This window comes from Microcaecilia unicolor, chromosome 11 (assembly GCF_901765095.1).
Source record: "Microcaecilia unicolor chromosome 11, aMicUni1.1, whole genome shotgun sequence".
NCBI classification, from domain to species: domain Eukaryota; kingdom Metazoa; phylum Chordata; class Amphibia; order Gymnophiona; family Siphonopidae; genus Microcaecilia; species Microcaecilia unicolor.
In genome coordinates this window covers 99,279,992-99,299,251 of record NC_044041.1, presented here as the reverse complement: position 1 = coordinate 99,299,251, position 19,260 = coordinate 99,279,992, and the positions used below count along the sequence as shown (strand labels likewise).

General features: G+C 42.2%; 1 protein-coding gene across 1 annotated transcript in view; it reads left to right on the top strand.

Moving 5' to 3' along the window:
• The first annotated feature begins 541 nt into the window (after nucleotides 1–541).
• LOC115479942 (tyrosine-protein kinase ZAP-70) overlaps nucleotides 542–19,260 on the top strand; it is a 104,070-nt gene continuing 85,351 nt past the window's right edge. Inside the window, exon 1 of the mRNA XM_030218277.1 lies at nucleotides 542–772. The gene's annotated coding sequence lies outside the window, so the exon portion shown is untranslated. The remainder of the gene's footprint in view (nucleotides 773–19,260) is intronic.

Here is a 19,260-nt window from a genome sequence, read left to right as displayed (position 1 = left end):
TTCCTGGAGGAAAAGTCTATAAACCATTATTAAGGTAGACCTAGAAAAAGCCACAGCTTATCCTTGGGATTATGTAAGTTGGAACTATGCCAAATTTTAGGACTGTACCAGGTACTTGTAACCTGAACTGGCCACTGCTGGAAACAGGATACTGAACTAGATGGTCCCATGGTCTGACCTAGTAGGGCAACTCTTATTTTTTATCAGGGTTCCACCATCTTGGAACCCTACTTCTGCCATTTTTAAGAGCAGATTAAATAAACTCAGGGTCTATGGAAGGTCCCCATGATTCTTCTAATAATAGGAGCTGGTATAAATAGAATAAACTTTGTAAAGAAACTTTTCCTCTTGTTTTGTCTCTTATTTAAGGTACCTATTTTAACTAAATGACTCCTTTCTTTTTGTGTTTCATAACTGCAGCATCTCTTAGGTTTGACCCACTCCCTCCCCCAGCTGCTACACTTTTCATCTTTTCTGCCTTCGCAAAGAGGAAGTAGGTCACAGAGTTTTTCTAAGAACCCTTCTTGGGCTTTAAGACAGCTTCAGTTTGATATACTGATCCTGCAGCTGACACAACTCTTGGTATCTTTTTCCTTGAAAAACACACAACCCTTACTCAGCGCCCCCACTCCAAAATTTATCAACCACCTTTTTTTGTGGGGGAAGTTTTAAAAACGGAAAATTTTCCAACGGTTCCCTTCCCCGACAATCATCAGTTTGTTTAAGCTGATCCGAACGACTTTGTGAGACCCGGGCAAGAGACACTACCAGGGTAAGAAAATAATGGCAACTTTCAAGTTAAAATTACATTTTTAAAAGGAAACTAATTCACTGTATCCAAACTGTGCAAGCTTTTTCTCATACCCTGAAGACAAAATAATGACAAGATTCTCTGGTTCTTTTTGGAGTAAAAAAAATTATGGGGGTCTTTTACTAAAGATTAGCTCAAGTTATCTGCAGCAGACCTCATTTATTGTTGAAGATTTTTGTACATTATAGTTTGGGTAGAGGGGAGGCGGGCAAATATCCTAATCAAAGTTAACTGTTGTGCTGAATGTAAATTATATTGAGTTTCTTATTTTTTTGAAATGCACAAAGAGAATGGTTATTATTATTGTTTAATATTACACAAAAAGATATGTTGTCACCTATATAAGTAACTATAGTTATCTCTGATGTGAAAATGATCAAAGATGGCTGTCAGCAGACTTCTAATTTACCACAGGAAGTAGCAAATAATTGTCAGACATAGAAATCATTTCATTGCCTGTCTTCTGTAGAATGAGATATTAATTGAAGGTCCTGGATTAAAGAGTTGGACTGAATGAGAAAATATTAAAAATGACATCTAAGCAACTAAGAAAGTTGGGTAAAAGGATACAGGATAAATGATAGACAACATCTGTATTGAGCTGACAGACAGTGCCGCTACTTGATCGGTTGAAAAGAGGCCAGAGAGCTGTGGGGTCCAAGCCTTTTAATTATTGTAAATGCCTTCCCCGAAATTACCAGAGAGCTGTTAGGCAGCCAGAGGCTTGACTCAATGAACCTGTGGTTATCTATCGTGTAAATATTTAAAAACATGGCCAACATCACAACAGAGCCACTCTAAGCAAAGAAGGAGTTAAAAGTATCCAGTTTTTTGAGAAAAAAAAAGGATAAAAAGTTGGTATAATGGACTCAATTCTATAAATGGCACCCAAATTTGGGCACAAAAAAAAGCATGCTAAGTGCTATTCTATAAATGTATAAATGGCACGGAAAGTTGGGTGCCATTTATAGAATAGCGTTTAGTGCCAGGATCTGTGCCCAATTTTAGGCATGATGATTTACACCAGCTGAACCCTGGTGTAAATCCCCACACCTAAGTTAGGCGCAGATCTCCCAAATTGTAAAACAATGTGTGCAAATCCTAGAAATGCCCCTGACTCACTCATGCCCCTCTCATGGCCACACCCTCTTTTTGGATCCATATGTAAAAATTTACGTGCACATCTTTATAGAATAGCAACTATAAAGATGCACATGTAAAATCCAATTATTGCCAATTAGCACAGATAGTTGATTGCTAGCACCTAATTATCAGTGTGATATTGGCTCATTAAGCAGTTAAATTGCACGCACAATTTGGGCACATGCCCAAATTTGCACATGCAATTTTTGAGCAACTATATATAAAATTAGGGGGAATTTGTGGTTGGCCTGCATGACTGCAATAAGGATCATATCCCAGAAGGGGGTCCAATGTATGTCCTTCTGATGTATTCTGTGTAGGATCCCAGGAATCCACAGATGCCACATGGGAACTGCTCTGTGTTGTTCCCTTCAGTCTGGCATCCCTCCTTCCCCCAGGTGCTGTTTTTTTACACCATGTTACCTTGTCTGGTTATTAACTCATCTTGATGAGTTACATTCTACCGTGCACGCTCGAAAACTTAACTATTTGGTTCTAAAATATTTTGCACATTTTCTTTCATGATCCTGTCCTGGAAAAGATGTGCCTCAAACAGTTACAGGTGAAACTAATTAGAGAGAATAAAATATTCTTAAATGTATGTACTTTTTTTTTAAACCTGCTTTTCTTTGTTATTACTGGCACAGAGCAGGAGGCAACTTAGGTTTCGTTTTACCCAGGCATCTTATTTGTTTTTCGATGTGTGTCCTGTTCATTTCTCTTGACTAGATTGTATACTCTAAGATGTAGGGACTGCGCATGATCTGTTTCTGTACAGTGATATGTACATGTGCCAAATAAAAATCTTGTTTATTAGCCACAGGGATACAGGGCCTGTCACTTCTAGGACCGGATAGCTTGTGGGTTGAGCATAAAGGTACAGAAGCTGTAACTCACGGTTAGGGCTGGAGGGCTCAGGGAAACAGTGCTGTTTCTGTTCTGTGGTGAAGTAAATGTATGAGTATGTTTGTGCATCTGTAGGAAGGTTGTAGTGTTGCTGTCAATGCTGTATTTGTTCTATGTAGGGCTGGGGCAGTATGTTGGGGGGGGGTTGCATGCACATATATGTTGTGTGTGCAAAAGGGGAAGCGGAGCTTGCACTTCTATTTGTATCAGAATTCAAGAAAAAAGGGACAGGCACCTCACATCTCTGAAGGAGGCTTGTAGAGACTTTGCTGTTGGGTTGGATGGGCAGACTGCATATGCCATATGGTCTATTTCTGTGATCATGTTCTGTTTCGTTGTGATATATTTTGTTTCTGCACAGTGGGTGCACTCACACCACACACTTTTAATTGTAACTATTTATTTTTTTTATTTATTATCTCATTTGTACCCCACATTTTCCCAACAGCGTCAGGCTCAATGTGGCTTACAGCGCACCGCAGAGGCAGATGCCAATGAAGCAAAATTAAGCTAATACAACATAAAACATACACAAGTACTATTGGGGAGGATGGGGAAGAGATGGAAGGAGCAGAGAAACCAGGAAAGAGGAGGGAAGGGTGGGCACGTCCAAGATTGTCACTAGGTTGATGTGTATCAAGCAGAGGAGACACATGCTGAGTCCTTGGGATATGCTTTTCCAAATAACATGTTCTTAAGTGATTTCCTGAAATTTAGATGGTTGTGGATGATTTTCATAGTTTTTGGTAAAGAGCTCCATAGTTGCGAGCTGATGAAGGAGAAGGATGAGACATACGTGGATTTGTACTTAAGTCCGGTGCAGTTTGGGTAATGAAAGTTTAGATACAAACGGGATAGTCTCAATGCATTCCTGGGTGGTAGGGTGATTAGATTAAGCATGTAGCTAGGGACTTCATCATATAGAATTTTGTGAACTAGGGAGCAGATTTTAAAGGTGATTCGTTCCTTGACAGGAAGCCAATGTAATGATGATTAGTCATTTTGGGGGTCTTTTACTAAGCTGCTCATGCTAAAAATCAGCTGAGATGTCCAATTATGGGCCAGATTCTATATAAAGCGCCCAAAAAATCCACATGGTAAACTTTTATACCTAAGCATATTCTATAAGTGGTGCATAGAGTTAGGCACAGTATATAGAATACAATTAGTTGATATCCCAGCACGTAAAACTATTACACCAATGAAAACATGGCATAAAGCCCTACATGTTGATTTACACACACTGGGCCATATTCTATAACTATGCATGTAAATTTGGGAACACCCATGGAACGCCATTTTTCCTGCCTATAGCCATGCCCCTTTTGAACTGCATGCTTTAGAATTTAGGTGCAGGTCATTACAGAGTATGCTTAGCGAGTTATGCACGTAAATTCTACTTATTGCCAATTAGTGCTCATTATTGTTCATCAAGTGCTTTTAAAAATTCTGATTGGCTTGTTAAGCCAATTAAGTAACACACATTGTTATAGAATACACCTGGATTTTGATGCAGATCTCTAGGCACGCTATATAGAATCCGGCAATATATTCTTATAGGCATCTTAGTGTTTAGCGCCAGCTAATTTTTAGCGTGAACTAAAAACGCTAGTTCACCTTAGTAAAGGCCCCCCTTTCTCAGTAACTGAAGTAAATTTTAAAAATGTCTCTCACCTTACAAAATGCAAAGGTGTCAAATAGATATCCAAAATAAATATAATCCATTAGAACCTTTTGCAGCAAAATATTTTACGAGTCAAACATGCTATCTGACAAAAAAAAAAAAAGCCTCCAAATTTTGAAGCACTCGGTTTTAAAATAATATTCCCTACATAGTTCCAAATCTATTTTTATTTAAATGGGTAGTTGTCAACTCATTTATTGGAGGGCAACCTGTACTTTGATGGCAGGAGGGATAGACAATAGATAGGACCTAGAGAGGATGGGGAGAGGGGCAAGGCAATGGGGCGACAGTAGGTTGAAATTTCTGGGGAGAACTTGAAAGGGGGAAAAGGAAGGCTGAATAGGGAGTATTTATTTTTTATTTTTGTTACATTTGTACCCCGCGCTTTCCCACTCATGGCAGGCTCAATGCGGCTTACATGGGGCAATGGAGGGTTAAGTGACTTGCACAGAGTCACAAGAAGCTGCCTGTGCCTGAAGTGGGAATCAAACTCAGTTCCTCACTTATGATCTACTTTGAAAAATAATTGTGGAAACAAATGACTGGTACATAAAGGGTTTAGTAATTGCAAAGATTAACTTGTGTGTGCTAGTTTTCAATCAATTGAGATTTTCTATTTTTTTTTTTCTAAAATGGATGTTTATGCTGCATGCACTTGACACATAAATATCCATTTCTCCTGTGTTTTAGAACAGCCTCTATGCCAGTAGACTCTTTTCTAAAATACTTATGAAATTTGAGAAATCCTGACCCAGATGTCTCAATTCCAACTTCTACATCCTCTCTAAAATGGGGCTGCCCAGTGGACCATCAGAAAGGGGAAAACACCTGAAACAGTATTCCAACCCATAACTCGTCATCAGTCCTTATAAAAATCATTAAGAATTTGGGGGTCCCTTTACTAAGCAGTGCTAAAAAGTGACCAGCAGTAGGTTTAGTGTGTGGGTTTCCCACGCGCTCCGGCAACTTTTTACCATGGCCGTAAAAACTCTTGTTTTCAATGGAGGCAGTAAATGGCTGTGTGCTAATAAAAACATTGGCATGCGGACATTTACTGCCTGAGCCCTTGCCACAGGGCCGGCTTAACCTATGGACCAGGCGAGGCTCTGGCACAGGGCAACAGAGATAAAGGGTGCCAATGCCTGAGCCTGTGATGTCACTGGCCCTACAGGCTAAGCTGGTCCAATGCTTAACTGGCGGCATTGCATATGCAGGGGAAAAAGAAGAGCTGGCAACCCCCTTCCTCTTTTTGTCTCAGGCCACCTTCCCCCATCTACATTTAAAGGCAATTTCCCCTCCAAAACACAGACTGTATTTCACCTAACACTACCCGCATCAGCCCCAGCATCTTCCTTTTGCCCTGCCGTGCACCACCACTCCTTTGACTTAACTTCCTGTTTCCACAGGTGCGGCAGAGGGAAGATGCAGGGGCCGATGTGGATAGCGTTAGGTATTCAGGAGGGGGAATTGCTTTTAAAGGTAGGCCGGTGGGAGGATGGCCTGAGGTGGGGGTGTTTCAGTGGGGGGACATGCCAGTGGGAGGGTGCCAAGCCAAACTTTGGCCAGGGTGCCACAGTCCCTTGAGCTGGCTCTTTCTTACCACCTTCTATGTAGTAGGCAGTAAGGGCTCACATGCTACTCAAGCAGTAATCAAGCATCATGTGGGGACGACAGTGCAATTCCCGTTACCTCTGGGCACGCCCCCGTGGCAGAAAAAAAGATTTATTTTCTGAGTGTGGGAAATGGTGCATGCTGAACACAGTGCTATTGCCTGGGTACACCCAACGGTAGTTCTGTTTTCCCGCACGCTACCCAAGCGGTAGCTCTACTGCCCTTTAGTAAAAGAGCCCCTAGGTGCATTATCAGAAGTGCCAAAATTGTTTTTGCAGAAAAATAAGGTGAACGAGTAAAAAAAGAAAACATTTGAAAAAAAATTGTTTTAATTCAAATAGGGACCCTTTTACCTATTTGAATTAAAACAATTTTTTTTCAAATGCTTTCTTTTTTTACTCATTCTCCAAGCTGTGGTAAAAGGGGCCCCGTGGTAGAGGCAGCAGCTGGTTTTTTGCATTTAAATCCTGTCATGCAAGTTGGGTGCACAATCTTGGTGTTCTATAAAATTGTGTGCAATTTTCTGGAATGCCTCTGACCCACACATGCCCATCCCATGGCCACTCCCCCTTTGCAGTAATGTGTGAAGACACTGAGAAGCCCTTTTACAAAGCCGTGGTAAAAAGTGGCTTGCGGTAGTCTGGGCACACCTTTTAGGAGTGCGCTGGGCCATTTTTTACTGTGGCTGGGAAAAAAGGTGATTTTTTTTTTAATGGGCCGGGAAATGGGCCTCCGCTAATATTAAAACTAGTGTGCCCCTATTTACAGCATGAGCCCTTACCGCCACCCATTGACTTAGTGGTAAGGGCTCACGTGCTGCCCACGCAATAACCATGCAGTGCCCGCCAACATGGGTATGCTGCTGGTTACCACCGGGAACGTCTCCCGTGGTAGAAAATAGAAAATTATTTCTACCGTGGGATTCGGTGCACGGCAAAATTGAAATTACCACCGGGCATACATGCTGCCCTAGTGGTAGTGCTGATTGGGCGTCTGCTACCCACTCAGTAGCCCTCCTTCACCTTTGTAAAGGGCCCCTTAGGCGCTATGCTCTAACTGGGCGCATTAGTGTATTTTCACGCTAATCTGCCATTTTAGCCCCGTTTTGGCGCCTTGCATCCATTAGAATGCATTTTCACGCAAAACGTTGGACGCCTAATTAGCATCTAATTTTAGTCACCATTTATAGAATTCCACAAATAGTGGCTCCAAAATCAAAATTATATTTCAAAAATAGCCTCGCTTTCTCAAAGTAGTCCATCATAATTTTTTTAAATGATGGCACACTAAAATGTTGTATGGCTAGTAAAGGAAGTGTTTTTCATATTTTGTCTTCATAAATAAGGCATGAAATAGGCACTTTTTTTTTGCACAGTTCACATATGTGCCCTATTATAATATTACTCCCCACTTGACCATGGTACTTGATAAATGGGAAATGAAAAGAAATATTCTCTCTTTTGCTTGCTCTCTCCTTAACAAATTACCGCTCACCCTTTGCGTCTCAAATAGTTCTGCCTAGAGACACTATTGCTACTGAACTGGAAGTGCAAAGAAACAGTAAGGATCAGTAAACTTTTCCTTTCAAAAAACATATTGTAAACCCTCTTGGGCATGCAAATACCTGTTGTACCTGTATGTAACATGCCTTGATCTTAGAGTTTGAAAGCTGAGTAACCAGATCTAAAAGCCAAATTTCAAATTCTTTAAATGCTACCTTACTAGGGGGTCTTTTTATGAAAGGGTTAGCGTGCAGCAACAGTCTGGCAGTGCGCCAGTCTGGAACTACTGCCGGGCTACCAAAGGAACCTGGTGATAGGTCCCACCCCCCAGCACATGCCATTTCTGACGCTACAAAAATATTTTCTATTTTTGTAGCGCCAGTGCTTACCCGGCAATAATCGCTGCCCAGTTACCACCGGGTTAGCGTGAGAACTCTTACCACCACCTCAAAGGGTGGTGGTAAGTGCTACCCTCCAAAATGGCCATGTGGTAAATGGTTCACTTACAGCACGGCCGTTTGTGAAAAAATTTATATATTTATATTTTGCTCACATCTTTTTCAGTAGTAGCTCAAGGTGAGTTACATTCAGGTAAACTGGATATTTCTCTGTCCCAGGAGGGCTCACAATCTAAGTTTCTACCTGAGGCAATGGAAGTTTAAGTGACTTGCCAAAGATCACAAGGAGCAGCAGCGGCATTTGAACTGGCCACCTCTGGATTGCGAGACCAGTGCTCTAACCACTAGGCCACTCCTCCACTTTAACCTGCTGCGGTAAAAGGGGGCTTCAGCGGGCATCAGAAACAAACACTGATGCTAGCGCAGGCCCAAAGGACCCCTAGGTTATTAATTGCATGCCATTGATAGATCCTTGAACCTTTGCATCTGTGTTTTTCAGTAGCTTCATTACGCAGTTAGTGCTAGGCTAAACCATTGATTTGGACTAAGAAAATGTGTATGACCATCTGTGGCCCTGTGTGGTTTCTTTTAACCACCAATGGATGTATCACAGGTGTGGTTGTGCTCAGATGGTCTGGTAACACTCTTAGAAAGTGACCACATTACTGAAGACCCACAATTTAAACATCCCTCTCCATATAAAACACAGAGGTTGCTGTGGGCAGCATTATACATGTCATTGGCTGTCGTGAGTCAACAGCATTTTTATGTCACTGGGCCTAAATTGTGGAACAGTTTACCTTTGTCTTTGAGAACAATCAAGAAGTTAGACCAGTTAAAAAAGTCATTGAAAACGTATTCATTTCAAAGTGCTTTTAATAATGATACTTGATGGGTTTATGAATTGAACTACCTTGAAGAGACTAATATGGTATTATGTTACTGTAGTTATTATGATGTGATTAATGTCTTTCTGGTTGATGTATTAGTATGTACGTGCAATTGTAAATCGGTGAGAAATTTAGACCATGCAGTCTATAAGTTTTAGAAATAAATACATAAATAAACTATGATTAGAACTATTAATCTAATAAACCGCTTAGCAAAAGCCCCCCCCCCCCCCCCCATCCCCGCTCCACTGCGTATAATCTGCATGTGGTAGGGATGGTATGAAAATTAACTATTTGATAAATTCACATTCATTTGAGTCTATTTGTCCCAAGGTTTCAAGAAGTGACTAGGGACCCATTAAATACCAATTTTGAAACAGCGATTGATGCTCAAAGGAAATCGGATGCAAATAAGATGTATGGAAATTCAGCAAGCGGCTTCGTAGGCAAAACACCTAGTACATATATAGAACAGTCTTGCAGTAAATGTCGGTGTTATACACATTTCCAGGGGAAAAAGACAACAACTGTGTCCTAGGCGTGTGTCATATACGTCCATTACAAAAGTGCCGTAAGGTGCTTGTGTAGTAAAGTGTTGCAAATGCACTTTAAAAGCCTGGTACTGTTATTATACCGGCTTCTTTGATGTTCACATTGGCTGCGCAAGCTTTTGTGATGGTTTGCGGAGATCTGCGCCTTGTGCATCGTAGAGGTTTGCAGTGGTGAGCTGTTTTTGCATCCCCTGTAGTTTTCTGTGGTTTACAATGTTGTTTATTTTGGTGTTTTCACACTTTTCTTCTATTATTTCCATTGTGTTCGTGAGTATGAAATACTTTGGGTGGGTGGGTTTTTTCTATGTTTTTTGTTCTGCAAGCTTACCATCTAACATCTGGTTTTCTTTTTTTTTTTTCTTTCTTTAATTGGTAAGAGGCATGGAGCGGGACATGCTGCAGGGTGTGTGCCCCACAAAAGACTGGGTGGGTTTTTTCTATGAACAATCACATGTGATAGCAGGTGGGAGTCAGAACCCAGCTCTGGAGAAAGGGTGAGCTGGATGATGTTTTTAGAAAACTCTTCAGTGGGAGATAATGGGACAGAATAAGGTGGTCAGATAAAATTGTCACATGTGGTCTAAGAGAATTTTGCATTCTGTTAAGGTCTGTGAAACATTGAAATGACTTAGAAGCTTTAAGATCTAACACTCACCTAACATAGGGGCCCTTTTAATAAGGCGTTTAGGTGCCTACGTAGGCCCAACATGCGCCAAATTGGAACTACCACCTGGCTACTGCATGCCCCGGGCAATAATTCCATTATTGAAGCGCGACCAAAACATTCGGTAGAAAATATTTTCTATTTTCTACCTCGTGGCACTTACCCAGCGGTATTTGGCAGTTTACGTGCACTGGCCGCTTACCGCCTGGTTAGCACATGAGACCTTACCGCTAAGTCAATGGGTGGCTCAGGCCAAAAATGGACGTGCGCGCTGGTTTTAATTTTGTCGCACGTCTAATTTCAGCCACAAAAAAATGCCTTTTTTCCAGGCACGGGGAAAAATTGACCTGTGCGCATCCAAAACACACGCTTACACCAGCGCAGGCAACTTGTAGGCATGCCTTAGTAAAAGGGCCCCAAAGCAAACATAACCAACGCAGGACATGCAAAAGTATTCCGTATGAGTTTTGCCATCTGTGGGGCCCTTTTACTAAGCTGTGATAAAAGGGGCCCCGTGCTAGCGGCAGGGACTGTTTTTGCCACTCGCTGAGGCACTTTTTTCCACAGTGGGTAAAAAGGCCAAATAAAATGGCCATGTGGTAAGATTTCACTTACCGCATGGCCATGCTGGGGAGGGAGCACTTACCGACACCCACTGAGGTGGTGGTAAGGGCTCCTGTGCTAACCCGGTGGTAACAGGGTAGCATGGGGCGCTGCCCGATTACCACTGCATTAGCACCTGCAGAAATATTTGTTAAATATTTCTGCTAGCACCAGAAATGCCGCTTGCTGGGGTGTAGGGCCAGCGGTAGCTCCAGGTTGGCGTGCGGTAAACCCGCGGTGGGCTTACTGCCAGTTTGTAAAAGGGCTCATGTGTGCACTAAGCATGCAGTAGTTTTTTTTCAATTTTTTTGGAGGTTGCGTGTCTGGAGCAGAAAATGGGCATGGATGTACTCATCAGCTAGCATGATGACATTACCGCCACACTGACTGGTTAGTATATCCTTAAATCTCCTAAATAGGAGGCAGTAAGTTCTCCCATGGTAGCTTTTTCCAGTGTCTACATGTTAATGCTAACATTAATGCATGGCCATTTATTCATCAAATGGGGAAAAAAAGCCCTTTTTGACAGCCATGCTAAAAATGGGCTAAGGGTGTGGCAAAGTCCGACGTAAGGAAGCGCTAAGCCCATTTTTTTTACTGCAGCTTAATAAAAGAGCCCTTTATTGATTACTGGAGAAAGGAGATACATATATGTGACTTAAAAGGACAAGATTGAATGACGGGGTGAACCAATAATAAAAAACATCAAAGTAATTTTTAAAATTGTTTCAAGTGCCCCCTAGGGTACTCGGTTGGTGTCCTGGCATGTGAGGGGGACCAGTGCACTATGAATCCTGGCCCCTCCCAGGACCAAATGCCTTGGATTTGTTCGTTTTTGAGCTGGGCGCCTTCGGTTTCCATTATCGCTGAAAAATGATAACGCCCAGCTCAAATCCGCCCAAATCCGATGCATTTGCCCGGCACAAACCGTATTATCGAAAAAAAGATGGACGCCCATCTTTTTTGAAAATACGGTCTGGCCTGCCCTTTCACGTACCCGTCCTCGGAGATAGACGCCCATGGAGATGGGCGTTCGCGTTCGATTATGCCCCTCTATATCTCCCAGACTTTCATGGGAATCTACTAACTCATTATATATGGGTTTAACTTAAAAAACTCAACAATTAGAGATCAGATCTGCTACTGTCTACTGCATGGTAAACCCCAGGTTAGCTGCTAAATGCATCTTAGTAAAAGGGCCCCTTAGGCAGGTTATAGTATCTGTGCATTCAAGTGACAAATGCAATTTTAAATATTTGCAAAGTGATGATGTACATTGGTGGGGAACATGCAAATTGCCAGTACACACTACTGGAGTTCTTTCTGGGAAACTGCTATCAAAAGAGGGACTTTGGAGTTACTGTGGGCCAAAAGGTGAAACCATTGGCATAATGTGCAGCAGTAGCCAAAAAGAAAAAAAAAACTGCATTATAGGGGAATGTGCAGCAGTAGCCAAAAAGAAAAAAAAACTGCATTATAGGGGGAATTTGGAAAGGTATTGATAAATCTGAAGATATCATGCTTCTATACAGAACTCTTGTGTGACTACACCTGGAATACTGTATTTAATTTTTGTCACTTCATCTCAAAAGAAATGTGGTGGAATTTGAGAAGAGACAATGGCTATGGGTACTGGGGTATTCCTGATATGAAGAAAAGGCTTTCAAAAGTCTGGGCTATTTAGCTTTGAAAAAAGAAGACTGAGGGCAGATGTGATGTAGGTTTACAAGATCATGAGCGGAAAAGAACAAACCGCAAGCAAGCAGTTGTTTATTCTCTAAAAGCTACTAGGACCAGGGCCTTCCAATGAAACTATATGATAGCAGTTTCAAGATGAATGCAAGGAAATATTTTTTTATTGATGGGGTAGTTAAGCTGTAAAATCTGCTGTAGGATATTGCCACAGCAAGCAACTTAATCAGCTTCAAGAAGAGGTGAATATGTTCCTGAAAGGGAAGGACAAAAATTAGAGATCTGAGTATGTAGGGGGGGACAGGTCATTGTATAGCTATATATCTACTGTAAGCACATAGATGAGCTCTGGTTGACGTGTGTTGGATGTTATAACTCTAGAACTACTGTTGGAGACAGGATACTGGGCTAGATGGACCACTGGTCTGACCTGATCTGGCCATTTGTATCTTTTTTATGTTGTTGCCAGAGTTTGTCATGGGCAGGGCCAGATTTAAAATTATGACACCCAGAGATAAAGGACTAGTGTGGGTGGGGGCTATCCCCCAAGAACAGGGAATCCTGGGTCCAAGTTATTGAGCATCTTCAGACTTGGCACCATAGGCATTTGTCTATGTTTCCTATGTCTACATCTGGCGCGTTTTTTGCAGCATCAACAGCTTACCGGGTTTTGTACCACAGTTTGGTGCTGCGGGGTTCTCTCTTCCTGATGAAGCCTTGGTTGGTGAAACGGGACCGTTGGGGAGGCCCTTAAGCAAGCAGCAACAAGCTAAGTAGCTGTGGTTTAAAAAAATTTATATTTTTTTGGCTGTGATGCATGACTATTATAAATTAGTTATTAGAAGTGCACGAATGAAACACCCAGGGAGGAGGTTGGTAGAGGACCAGTGATTATACAGAGGTGACTATCCAGCTTATAATTGAAAAAGAAAAACGCCTATATTGCGACCCAAATCGGGAGATAGACGTTTATCTCACAAAAACAAATAAAGCGGTATAATCGAAAGCTGAATTTGGACGTTTTCAACTGCACTCTGTCGCGGATGCGGACAAAGTTGATGGGGGCATGTCAAAGGCGTGGTGAAGGCGGAACTGGGGCGTGGTTATCGGCCGATCACAGATAGGCGCCTTTCGCCGATAATGGAAATAAAATATGCGTTTTTAGCGAGAATTTAGGGCACTTTTCCTGGACCCTGTTTTTCCACGAATAGGGCCCCAAAATGTGCCCTAAATGACCAGATGACCACTGGAGGGAGTCGGGGATGACCTCCCCTGACTCCCCCAGTGGTCACAAACCCCCTCCCACCACAAAAATATGCCGTTTCACAACTTTTTATGTTCACCCTCAAATGTCATACCCACCTCCCTGGCAGCAGTATGCTGGTCACTGGAGCAGTTATTAGGGGGTGCAGTGGACATCAGGCAGGTAGACCCAGGCCCATCCCCCCCACCTGTTACACTTGTGCTGGTAAATGGGAGCCCTCCACACTGCCCCCCAAACCCACTGTACCCACATGTAGGTGCCCCCCTTCACCCCTTAGGGCTATAGTAATGGTGTAGACTTGTGGGTGGTGGGTTTTGAGGGGGATTTGGGGGGCTCAACACACAAGGGAAGGGTGCTATGCACCTGGGAGCTCTTTTACCTTTTTTTTTTTTTTGTAACAGTGCCCCCTAGGGTGCCCGGTTGGTGTCCTGGCATGTGAGGGGGACCAGTGCACTACGACTCCTGGCCCCTCCCACGAACAAATGCCTTGGATTTATTCGTTTTTGAGCTGGGCGCTTTCATTTTCCATTATCGCTGAAAAACAAAAACGCCCAGCTCACAAATTGTCGAATAAAACATGAACGTCTATTTTTTCCCAAAATACGGTTCGGTCCGCTCCTTCATGGACCCGTTCTTGAAGATAAACGCCCATGGAGATAGACATTTTCGTTCGATTATGCCCCTCTATATGGTTATGATCTCATTGATCTTATTGATCAGAAGCTGTCACCAGTCTGAGGTCCTCTCCCTCTCCATAATTAATGTATATATCTCACAATTTTACTTATTCAATTTATATAAATATTTGTATAGTATAGAGTTTCTCTAAAATATCCTTGTGCACTATGGAGCTCATTTTGAAATGAGAAAAACATCCAAAAAGTGGCATAAATATGCATTTGGACGTTTTTCTCACAAAAATCAATTTTTAGACGTTTTTCTATGAAGTCCGTCAGAAGTGCATTCAAACCACAAGGGGGCATGTCAGGGGCCTGTTAAGGATGGGATCTGGGGATTCCTAACAATTGGACATTTTTCAGCCATATGGAACAAAAGTGTTCAGGACTAAAACTAAGACATTTTGAGCTACACCTGTTCTTATAACGACTAAAGCACAAAAGGGTGCCCTAAATGACCAGATGACCACTAGAGAGAATCAGGGGGTGACTCCCCCAATACCCCCCAGTAGACACTAGCCCCCTACCACCCCCCATAAATATGAATACAAATATGATTTAGCAGCCTTTATGACAGCCTCAGATGGTAGAGCCAGGTCTATTAGAGCAACACACAGGTCCCTGAAGTAGTATAGTGGTCAGTTCAGTGCAGTGCACCATGGAGTGGGGGACTCTGGTCCCTATTTTGCTCTACTGTCACATTTGTGGTGGAAACTGTGAGCCCTCCAAACTCACCAGGAACCCACTGTATCCACATATAGGTGCCCACCTAAAAGGGCTATTGTAGTGGTGTAGAGTTGTGGGCAGTGGGTTTTGGGGGGCTTGGCAGACAAGATGCGGGAGCAACGGTGAGATGTGTACCTGGGAGCATATTTTTGAAGTCCACTGCAGTGCCCCCTAGGGTGCCCCATTTATCTCCTGGGGCGTCTGGGAGACCAGTCCACTAAAAATGCTGGCCCCCAAAAAACAAAACGTCCAAAGCACAAAACCTTGTTAGAAACAGTATTTTCGAAAACAAAAGATGGACGTTTTTCTTTTTTTGAAAATGAACTTCTTTCCTACTCAGAGTTTGGACATTTTTTGCAAAATGTCTAAAGTCAGATTTAGAGGTCATATCAAAAATGCCCCTCCATGTGAACACCATTTACCCGTCCATTGATCTACACTAATTTTTGTATATTCATATTATTTTCTTATTATTTTTAATGCTTTGTTGTACCATGTATTCTGTTTAGATTTTAAGTTATTATGAATGTTTTTTTCTAGACTCCTGCTGCAGGCACATTAGCCGAAACACAGTGTTATATCGAGTCCTTTGAGTACTTTTATGCAATAAAATTGTTTTTACATATCTTCATCATCCACATGATTTCTTCTGGAAGTGTCCTACTGACCAATGATTCCACTAGCTGAAAATACACTCTGTATGAATTTTATAGTCAAAGTAAAAATGGCTTCACAGAGCTCCTAGATCAACATAATCTAATAGAGCTTAAACGGACTTCAATTTGCTCCTCTGTTCATCATTGGCCAAAAATACCCTTTGATATAAAGACGGGTAGCTAGTTGTCTCTATCGCTCTTATTGCAATCAAGTTAGAATTCTCATGCTACACGCAATATAGTTAATGCAAACTGAAAGAAAATTTATCTTTCAATCATGTAACGCTACCGGCACGTTGTAACCTCTAGTACTAGAGTGGGTTTCTTCTCCCCCTCACCACTAGCTGACGATGGCCAGCGTTTCGTGCCACTGCTTCAGGGTCTAAGTGGCGGGGTTATTTATGAAACAGGCTCGTGCCGAAGGCACGTAGAAGTCAGCAAGAGCCTGTTTCATAAATAACCCCGCCGGTAGCGTTACATGATTGAAAGATAAGTTTTCTTTCAGGTTGCATTAACTATATTGCGTGTAGCCAGTGTTGTTTAAAATCTAGATAAAAGCAATGAGAATTCTAACTTGATTGCAATAAGAGCGATAGAGACAACTAGCTACCCGTCTTTATATCAAAGGTTTTTTTTTGGCCAATGATGAACAGAGGAGCAAATTGAAATCCGTTTAAGCTCTATTAGATTATGTTGATCTAGGAGCTCTGTGAGGCCATTTTTCCTTTGACTATAAAATTCATTCAGAGTGCATTTTCAGCTCGTGGAATCATTGGTTAATAGCTCTCACGATTGTGTACTTCTACGTCCTATATATTTTTTTACAGTGTCCTACTGACTACATTACTCTGCCCTTTCAGCATCTACCCTTCATAATATTCTACATTCCTCCACTTTGTGGTAATCGTATATGTGCTCTTTTCGCTCAGTCTTATAAGTTATAACATTAAAAGACAAACATTAGTTTTAACTGGTTGCACCAACACTTGAAGGGTTATGGGGCAATTTTTATACTGTCAGTGCTTGCAAATATGCAGTTTACTTTTGAAAATCTGTCTCAAGGGAGAAGGACAGCAGGTACAATGTATCTGTGTATAGTTGCACCTGCTATGAATCAAGTACATATGTACCCACAGAAAAATGAGAGCCCTGTGTGGACTATCCCTCCCTCAACCTCTTCCTAGCCTGTGTAAATGTACCCAAGCTGTAACCAGGGTAGGGGTGAGGTGGGAGTGAAAGTGGAAGTGGAACAGTGTTGCCAACCTTGCTTTTTTTTCTGTGAGTTTGGGCTTATTTTTTTTTTAGAACTCGCAGGTTTTTTTCCGAATTTGCGGGTAGCTTGTTTTGGGGCTTGTTGGTGCTGACAGCGTATGTGAACAGAGCAATTCACATATGCTGCCAGTGGCCTGAGCCACAACACTGGCGTCTTGCGATTGGCTTAGCTACAGTCTCCTGAGGCAGGACACCAGGTGCTAATATGCAGAGTCGGCATGCAGAAGAGAGTCAGGGTAAACATCGGTTCTGGTTCCTCTAACGCCCGGCAGTTGAAAGGGAAATAGCCAGGTGAGTGTTTTAGCATATGATTAAACGTCACAGTATTTAAGAAAATTTAGCTTATTTTGGGGCTTGCTTTTGAACTGATATCGCTTGTTTTGGGCTTATTTTTTTTAAGGAAAAATGCGCTTGTTTTTCCATGACTACCTTGCAACACTGAAGTACTGAAGTGGAAGTGGAAGCATAGCCTAATGGTTAGAGCAGCAGGTAGCACACCAGGGAAGCCAGATTCGAAATCCTATTGCTACTCCTTAAGATCTTGGGCAAGTCACTCAACCTTCCAAGCTTAGATTATAAGGCCTCCAGGGACTGGAAAATACCTGCTCTATCTGTATGTAACTCACCTTGAACTACTGAGAAAAGCGTGAGGTAAATCCAAATCAAATTTTCAGTGGGACTTTTACCACAGTTAAACAGCTTTTTACCTTGGGAAGAGCTTTGAGAATTGCCTTCACCACCTACACACATGAAGAGCCTGACTACAAATACTATAAAGCGACACAAAATAAGTTGTGCTGGAACCAATCATGAGTGAGGCACTCACCAGCCCTGATTAGAATATCCTTCAGGCCTGGTGGTAAGATGTATTTTGCTACAGTAGCTGCTAGGGTTGTGTATACAGAAAATATTTGTTTAATTTTGCTTTAGAAGTTAGGGAAGGAAAATTTGGATTTAGCTCATGCCTTTTCTCAGTTGTAGCTCAAGGCACCTTATATTCAGGTACAGTAGGTATTTTCCTTTCTCCAGAGAACTTCTGTATCTGAGGCAATGGAAGGTTAAGGGGCCCTTTTATGAAACAGTGGTAAAAAGTGCCCTTAGTGTGCTTTTACACGGGTGACTTCCACGTGTTAAGGCCATTTTTACTGCTGGGGTAAAATGGCCAATTTTATGAATTTTGCAATAATGGCCACATGCTAATGTGAACATTAGCACATAGCAATTAACGTGAGAGCTCCTACCACCACCTATTTTGTAGGCAGTAGGGACCCGTGTGCTAAACCTGTAATAATCGGTTAGAGTATGGCAATGTAGCTGTGCTAACTGATTAGCCCAGAACATGCCCACTCTGTGCCCCCCAGACATGCCCCCTGTGCAAAAAAAATTAAAAATTATTTAGAGAGGAGAAGGGGTGCGCTTACTTGGTGCAGTTCAGGAAGCTATCTGAGACTCTTTCTGTTTCCATATTCTGGCCCACTGACATCATCAGTGTGGGCCGGTCCCAAGAGACAAAAGCAGGTGTGGCCAAAGGGGTGTGCCCTAAGGGGCATGACAGCCCCTTTGGAGCCCTGATGGTGCCCTGGTGGGCTTAGATCTCTGCCGGGGGTTTGGAATTTTTTTTATTGGATCTCTGGCACTGGATATTGCTTATGGATATGAGGAAGCACAAAGCTAAGACCAAACATTTAACTGTGTGTACTCCTAATATGATCTCCCCTCTCCTCTAATCACAGGTAATGATTCTGGTGCCTCATTAAGCTCAGGTGATAGGCTAACCCCTGACCCACCTACTAATTCCCATCTAACCCCTGTGAGGGGTTTATCTCAAGATGGTTTTTCTCCAACAGAGGGAACACTGGCTTTGCAGCAGTTGTTGCCACTTTCACTTTCTACTGTATTTTCTATCCAACCAGTGGTGTTTCCTAAGGAAATTGCAGTACTGGATGCTGGTCCTTCACAAGTATTGCTGTTAGATGTATGGAAAGTGGTGAAGAGAACTGAAATAATGCTTTAGAGTCCAGTACAAGAGCTCTGTGACTTTACTCAGCTAGTGGTCTCTAAAGTGGATGATATGGACTAAATAAATTCTTGATGCTTCCTTAAAAAAAGGTAGAATCTCAGATTGGTGCTCTACAACAAGTGGAGTCTTCCAGTATTAAGGGTAGCCTATACTTGCATAGGTAGGATGAGATGGTGGAAGATGAGATCTC